The sequence below is a fragment of the Juglans microcarpa x Juglans regia genome, chromosome 1S (genome assembly GCF_004785595.1).
Source record: "Juglans microcarpa x Juglans regia isolate MS1-56 chromosome 1S, Jm3101_v1.0, whole genome shotgun sequence".
In the NCBI taxonomy this organism is placed as follows: Eukaryota; Viridiplantae; Streptophyta; class Magnoliopsida; order Fagales; family Juglandaceae; genus Juglans; species Juglans microcarpa x Juglans regia.
Genome location: NC_054595.1, coordinates 15140033 through 15147134, shown reverse-complemented (window position 1 = coordinate 15147134; position 7102 = coordinate 15140033). Strand labels below are relative to the sequence as shown.

General features: G+C 35.9%; 1 pseudogene; it reads right to left on the bottom strand.

Moving 5' to 3' along the window:
• Nucleotides 1–355: 355 nt before the first annotated feature.
• Nucleotides 356–1604, bottom strand: LOC121247345 (annotated as a pseudogene).
• Nucleotides 1605–7102: the final 5498 nt, after the last annotated feature.

The window sequence follows — 7102 nt, the reverse complement described above, 5'->3', positions numbered from 1 at the left end:
AGAGAGCCCCTTGGGGCAATCAATTGGAAGTACAACAAGAAGTATTAGAAACTCCTTTAGAGTAAATTCACGATCTTCCAAAAACAGAGAGTAATTATTTAAGTCGTTTATCGCAATTTACTTCCACTCTGCATCCGGCATTCTTAACTTCTCCATCAGGTCCTTTAATTCTATTTGTCGCCTTTTTAGCTTACTGGGTGATAGTTGTTTGGCATCTTCAGAAACATTAGCCACTTCTGCTATGGTGGGTGTGGGGTATTCAATCATAGATTCAAGTAGTTGGGAGGCAACAATGACAGGCCTATATATTTAAATGCGCTTGTACAGTTGAAGAATCTTTTGGGTTTATGGGATCTGTTCAAGTGTTATTTGAGCACCCAGGTCTCCTATTGCTACCACAACTCCCTCTGATGCGTGAAGGATCTCTTCCAAGTTTTTTAGTGAGTCAATACTCTCTATCTTTGTAATAACAGCAATGCAACCATTGCGATCCTATGCTGCAATATCGCTTTTAAGATGCTCCATCATTTCGACAGACTTAACAAATGATATGGCAATAAATTCAACTCCTCCTGCATTCCCAAAATCCATCTCCAAAAACGGAAGCAATAAAAGCAGCTCTTAATCTGTGCGATCATCAAACCAGCTTTCAATTGGTATTCCATTGTCGACTTGGAACCCAAATGCCTGTGGAGAGTTGTCGATTATGATAACACGAGCCAAATCACGACCAAGAACCGTCAAATCTTTGAGGTAATTTCCATACACATAGACACAGGACTCACGGTAAACATGATGACAAAACACCTTTCTCCTCGGATCAAGTACATTAAGTAGCTACTCTGCATAAATGCTTTGACTAGCTGTAAATATAATAATCTCAAAAAGGCTAGAAACTCTCTCCATGAAATCTCTGAGATGAGGATGGCGTCAAACATAGATTGTATGCTCTTGGAGATTAAAACTAACAGGAAATATGAAGTCTGCACCTTCAGTGCGGAGTGCACCAAAGTTTCATCCAAGTCCAAAACAAGAGTAGGAGGAGGGCAACTCCGTGTTTGTTTTGGTAATAGCATGGTGCGAAAAGTCGGGACAACTGATGATAATTCTGGTAAGTTCCTTATGAAAACATAAGGATCGAAGTCATCAAATTCCTCGTATTGATCATCCTCCACTTAAACATCAGTTGACATAGAATCGTGATCGTGCTCATCAAGACATTCAAGCTTAGAAATTTGCATGGCAAGATATATAGATGGAACTTCAGATGGAAGACTTGCTCCATCCAAATCCGCATCACAACAAGAATCTACATTTCTACCAATTGAATTCATCTGATATCCCTGTTTCTCTGAATTCAAAATTCCGGATGACCCTCTTGCATCTACTTCCATATCAGTAGGGAATATTATTGAAGTAATAGTGTTCTTGGTGTAATTCTTCTCTTCCCCAACAATGGATTCGGAAGTTTCTTGATCAATATGAACATTCAACACATCAACCTGGTCTCCAGTCCTGAAGTATTGGACAAAATCAATCTCCAACCAATCCTTAGAAGAAATTTTGGGAAGCATGACCTTGCTTTTTCGCTCCAGGCCCCCCATCTCTCCAGGAAGTTAAATTAACTCTAAGTAGCAACAATCTTGGATTAGTACATAGGCACTTATCATCTGATCCCATTTTTTCTATCACCTCAACTCTTACCCAGGTTTCCTGCCCTAACCTTATCTCCTTCACACATGTTATCACCTCTTTTTTCTCTAACTCACCATCAACACCACCATTAGAATTCTCAAAATAGCTTCTACTAATTGTTCTAGTGTACAAACTGATTTTCAGGGGTACTTGAACATACCTTCTGTAGGTAGTGGAAATGAGAGAGGGAAATCCCACATGATTTTGGTTGTTGGGTCTTCATCTTTGTAAGTCACGATCACAGAAGAACAAAAGTAGAGCACAATGAGTGGCATAAGAGGAGGGAATCTCAGGGCTACTTTTTTTCTTCTCCTATCAGAGGGCCAAAAATGTGGTAATTCATCGAGCAACTTAAGAGCAAAATTCTCATCGATCAAAACTTGCAAATCCATGAAAATTTTACATTGTTTTTTATGAGAGATTGCATGAACCTTTTGAAGAGTGGCTTCAGCAGCAAACTGAGTTGTCATGGAAGCTTTCTTCTCATTGTTGATTTCGCTTGTTTCTCGATTTTCGCTTTCAAGAAGAGATTCAGTTGACTTCAACTTCTTCTCAACCTTTTATAGCTCTACCATGAGCCCTTCTTCAACTACCTTTTTTCTACATCTTTCGGAGTACCTCAAGACCATTATTGTCGTCTGGGCCTGTTCCAACTCATAGTCAACAGACTCCATGTTTCTGGTAGTTTCAACTATAGAGATCTCCACCGTAGGGATTTCAACGGTAAGCGCATGTTCTTCTTTTTCCTTTTCCTATATTTCGCAGTTTTAGTGCTCTGTATAGTTCGAGTTTTCATTCAAACTGCTCCTAAATTCTCTTATTTTCTGCAGGATTCGATCTTGAGTTTGTAGGGATTGTTCTACCATCACCCTGATTTTGAGCAAAGATGCAATAATTTCTTCCATTTCCAAAGATTGATGAAGCAACTGCAAAGGAAAGCCTGCCTCTAAATATCACTTGTAACACACTTCCAGTTACTTAAAGAAAAATAGATTGAAATCGCTCACTTCGAGGGGAGCACCTCCATAGAAGAAATGAAGAAGAATATAAGAGAAAGGAAATAGGGATTTTTATTAACTTTTTGGATACATGAACCGAGCATTAGCATTGGTTTCATCAAATTCATCTTCAAAATTTGATGAAAAATACATGTTTTACATAAATTCAAAACCTTCTTATTCATAACTCCACATTGGATTAGCCATTAGATTCATTAAAATAATAATATAATATTATTTTTTAATAATAATATTTTTAATTTTTTTTTCATATTTTACAATTACACTAACCATATATACATTAATAATTTAATTTGATACTTAAATTATTGATACTAATTAGAGGGTCGTTGCATGAATTATAAGAAATATAAGAAAAACATTTTATAATAAAATAATAGGAATAGAGAATGAATAGTGGGTCTTCAAATATAGAGATGAAAGTGAAGATACTGTAGCTCAAATCTTGAGCTTTGATGGTATACAAAATCCAATGCCAGCATTTTAACCCCCAAATCATCAGATTTTGATGAAACCTCCCTTTTGATGAGACCGATGCTGGTGCTCTTAGAGCCGTTGGCTCGTACATAAAGAAGAAGACCCCTACATGGGCCCAACCTAACACAACTAAAGACATACAAGAAAATAAAACTAAGGGACCAAGCCCACTGGCTTATCTTGTAGTCTAAATAACCTACTAAATCACAATAAAAGCAATTGTAAATGGAATTAAACTGGCCCAAGGTCTATGGCCCAAGCACTTCATTTGTGGACTGTGACAAGATCTAATATTGAAACCCTGTAAATTTATGAGAAATGTTATACATTAGCCACTATTCATTCCACTATTCTCTCTCTCTCTTCGAGCTCTCTCTCTCTCTCATCAATCTCTCTTCTCAAGTTCTCTCTCACCGAACGCCCACCCCTCTCTCTCATCGAGTTCTCTCTCTCACATCAAGAGCTCTCTCTCTCTTATAACTCTCTCTCTCTCCTCTCAAGCTCTCTTCTCAAGTTCTCTCTCACCGAACCCCCACCTCTCCCTCTCATCAAGTTCTCTCTCTCTCATCAAGAGCTCACTCTCTGATCGAGCTCACTCTCTCACTCTCTCACATCAAGTTCTCTCTCTCCTCAAGCTCTCTCTCTCTCTCTCTCTCTCTCTCTCAACTTTGGGTTGGTTTGATTTTCACTTTGATTTTCACCAATGCCAATGTTGTTTTAGTGGATGACTTTGTGCACGGGGAGATGAAGCACGACCACTAGGAGATGAAAATTCACAGAGAATAGGGGAGGAGAGGAGTCTTCGGGTGAGAGGGATGATTTGGGGGCATAATTAGTTTTATTTTTTATTTGTTAGTGAACCGGAATGCCACATAGGGTGTATGGTGTAAAACATTTAAACTGGCTGATGAGAAGATTTTCTCTAAGTTTATATATATCAGTTGAATTTCACCCATTCACTTAGTGTTATAGTCACGAAAGAATTACACAAAAATAATTCATAAACTGATATAATTTGATGTGTTTTGTTAGATCCATTTTACAATAACAAGTAACTTTACAATCTGACGAACTACATCAAGTATATCAATTTGTGAATTTACTTTTATGCTATATCTTTATGGATAAAGCATTTCTACTCTTCTATATATCTTCCCCTTACGATTGACAATTCCATATCTTGCTCATTCTTTGTAATAAAATGTGCATTAATATTACGTGGCAAATTTAGAATTTCTTTAGATTTGTTATTTTCCTTTCCATTTAGAAAAGATTTGATTTATAATAAACCCATTATAACCTATATAGTGATATCATCTTTACATTTTTATTATTCTCATCTATATATCTCAATTCTTTTATAAAAATGAGTAATGTTAATAAATATAGTCTTAAGATTGACCCGCTTTTTTTCAAAGGGATGACGGTGCTTGCACACGTTAAGACTGTAAATACCATTTTTCTATAAAAAATAAAAAAAAATACTAGTTATTTCTACTGAAATAATTATAAAAAAAAATATGAGCAAATCAAGCCATTGGGCTCTTACCCAGTGGTGAATACTAGTATATATAATATATATTATAAGAGTAATGCTATATGTACTTATAATTTTTACTTACATTTTTATGTATAATACTCATTTTGTCATTATTTTTTTTTAAAAGATCAATTATGAATTTCAAATTTCATAATTTCTAATATATCAATAATTAACACATGAAGAAGTAAATTTTTTTAAAGTACAATTAACATTTTTCATATTGTAATGTTGAACAGGCCACCAAAGAATTCTTTGTTTTATTTTTTCTATCTTCCCTTTTTCTTTCAGTTACAATTGTATTGCAAAATATTATTGGAACCGGCTTAGTTACCACCAGGCTCGATTCTGACATTTTTCTCTATATATTCAAATCTTTCTTCGCGTCATCTTGCTCACACCATCATTTCAACCATATTTTATATCAAATCGATGCCTTTCTAGCATTGTCTTACGCTTTTTCTTACTTAGAAAAAATCTGTCTTTTTTATCATCCTCTCATTATCTTATAATATGACATTAGATGATAAGTTCTTAAATAAAATATAATAAATAGTCTCTAATTATTTAATATTATATTATAAAATGATGAAATGATGATAAAAATTAAGATGATAAGTAGCATTAAATCCTATTCACAGATTTGCAAAATGGAAAGAAAATCAAGAACAAGAGGCTTATAACGAGCCAGCACATGGTGGCTTAATTTGGTTATTTATGGGCAGAATTGTCCTATTATGAGCATGGGTTGAAGCCCAAAGCCCATTGTTTTTGCTGGCCTTCTATTTTTTGTCCTGTTAGTTGACCAATGCTGTATTCAACCCATTTGTATTTGTAGTTGTCTTTCAGCCTATCGTTAACATGATTTTATGTTAGTATTGAGCCACTCTTTTTGCTTATTGTTTGTCCCTTGTTGGCTTTTGCCCATTGTCTATTGTCCAATTATTAACCATTTCTGACCATTGCACCAGATCATACGATTGGTCATAGCTCCAAATTTGATAATCCAATCACTAGCAACTGTCTCACCATATTCGGCCGCCACTTCATCTAAGTCGCGGCACTCTAGCACCTACACTACTTCTATCATCACATCAAAGATCAATCAACGGATATAAAGGTCAAATTCATGCCTTTAATTTGTATTATCACCCAACCCCGGCTTCACCCCATCGCACAAACAAAGCTAATACAAGCACCCATCGGACAAAAACAACCACTCATCACACGAGCATGAACGCATGACATCCTCACACCTTCACGGCACAACCGCACCTTTACACAGCACAGACGCACCTTCGCACGACATCGCACCTCACAGGGCACAAATCGCACCATTGCAGGGCACAAATCGCACCATTGCACGGCACAAGACCTTTGCACCGCACCACTGGACTAGTGTACAACAACGCACGACACCATTGCACGAGCACCATCCCGGTACCATCTCATGCGGGTTTCCTGGTCCTTGCAACTCAAAAGCTCAGCCCCTGCACTGGCGACACCATATGAGGATACACAGAAATAAAATAGACAGATGGTGCTGAGAGAGAAAACAGATCTAAAACGAAAAGAAATAGAGATCAAAAGAAAGAGTTGAGTTTGGGGAAACTAGAACATGTTCTACTTTTATTAGATCTAATAAAACATAAAAGGAAAACAAAACCAAAAAAAGGCAAAACGGGGAGGGGGTGAGGGGGGTGCATGGGAGCGTTGACTCCTCCTCCTCCTCAGCCCCCTCAAGCTAATTTCAAAAGTGAGAAGCTAGAGCTTCTCTCTCTAGAGAAGTATACAAGAAACATAGTTAATTACAATATAAACGGAAAAACAACAAAAATTACTATAGTAGTTAGATAACCACTTATTATAATAGAATATATATATATATAAATATATATATATATATATATATGTCTACCAAGAAAAATATCAAAAAGCTTGGGGTTTCTTCAATTATAAGCTCTAATCATAAGTCTTTATGAGTAGTTCAGCTGATCAAGTAAACGGGCAACGAACTGATCATGTTTGGAATATAAATTAACGTACGTGATCTCAACTACTTTCGGAAAGAGATTTTGATAAGATAACCAGAGTTACGAGTACAAAAACAAAACGAATAAAAAATAAATAAATAAATAAATTATTAACAAAGTTTATATATGTATATATATAGTACGTATGATCATCATGATGATAATTAATGTCGCTCTAAGCTGCTTAATTTAGCTCCTCCTCATGATCATGACGATGGGGTTATCTCGACTAGGATAGAAGACACTAAAATATATATAAATTTATAATATATAGATGCAAGTCAATTAAAGAGACATTGAAATGAATTCTTGAAAATGATAGATCAATAACGTCGTTG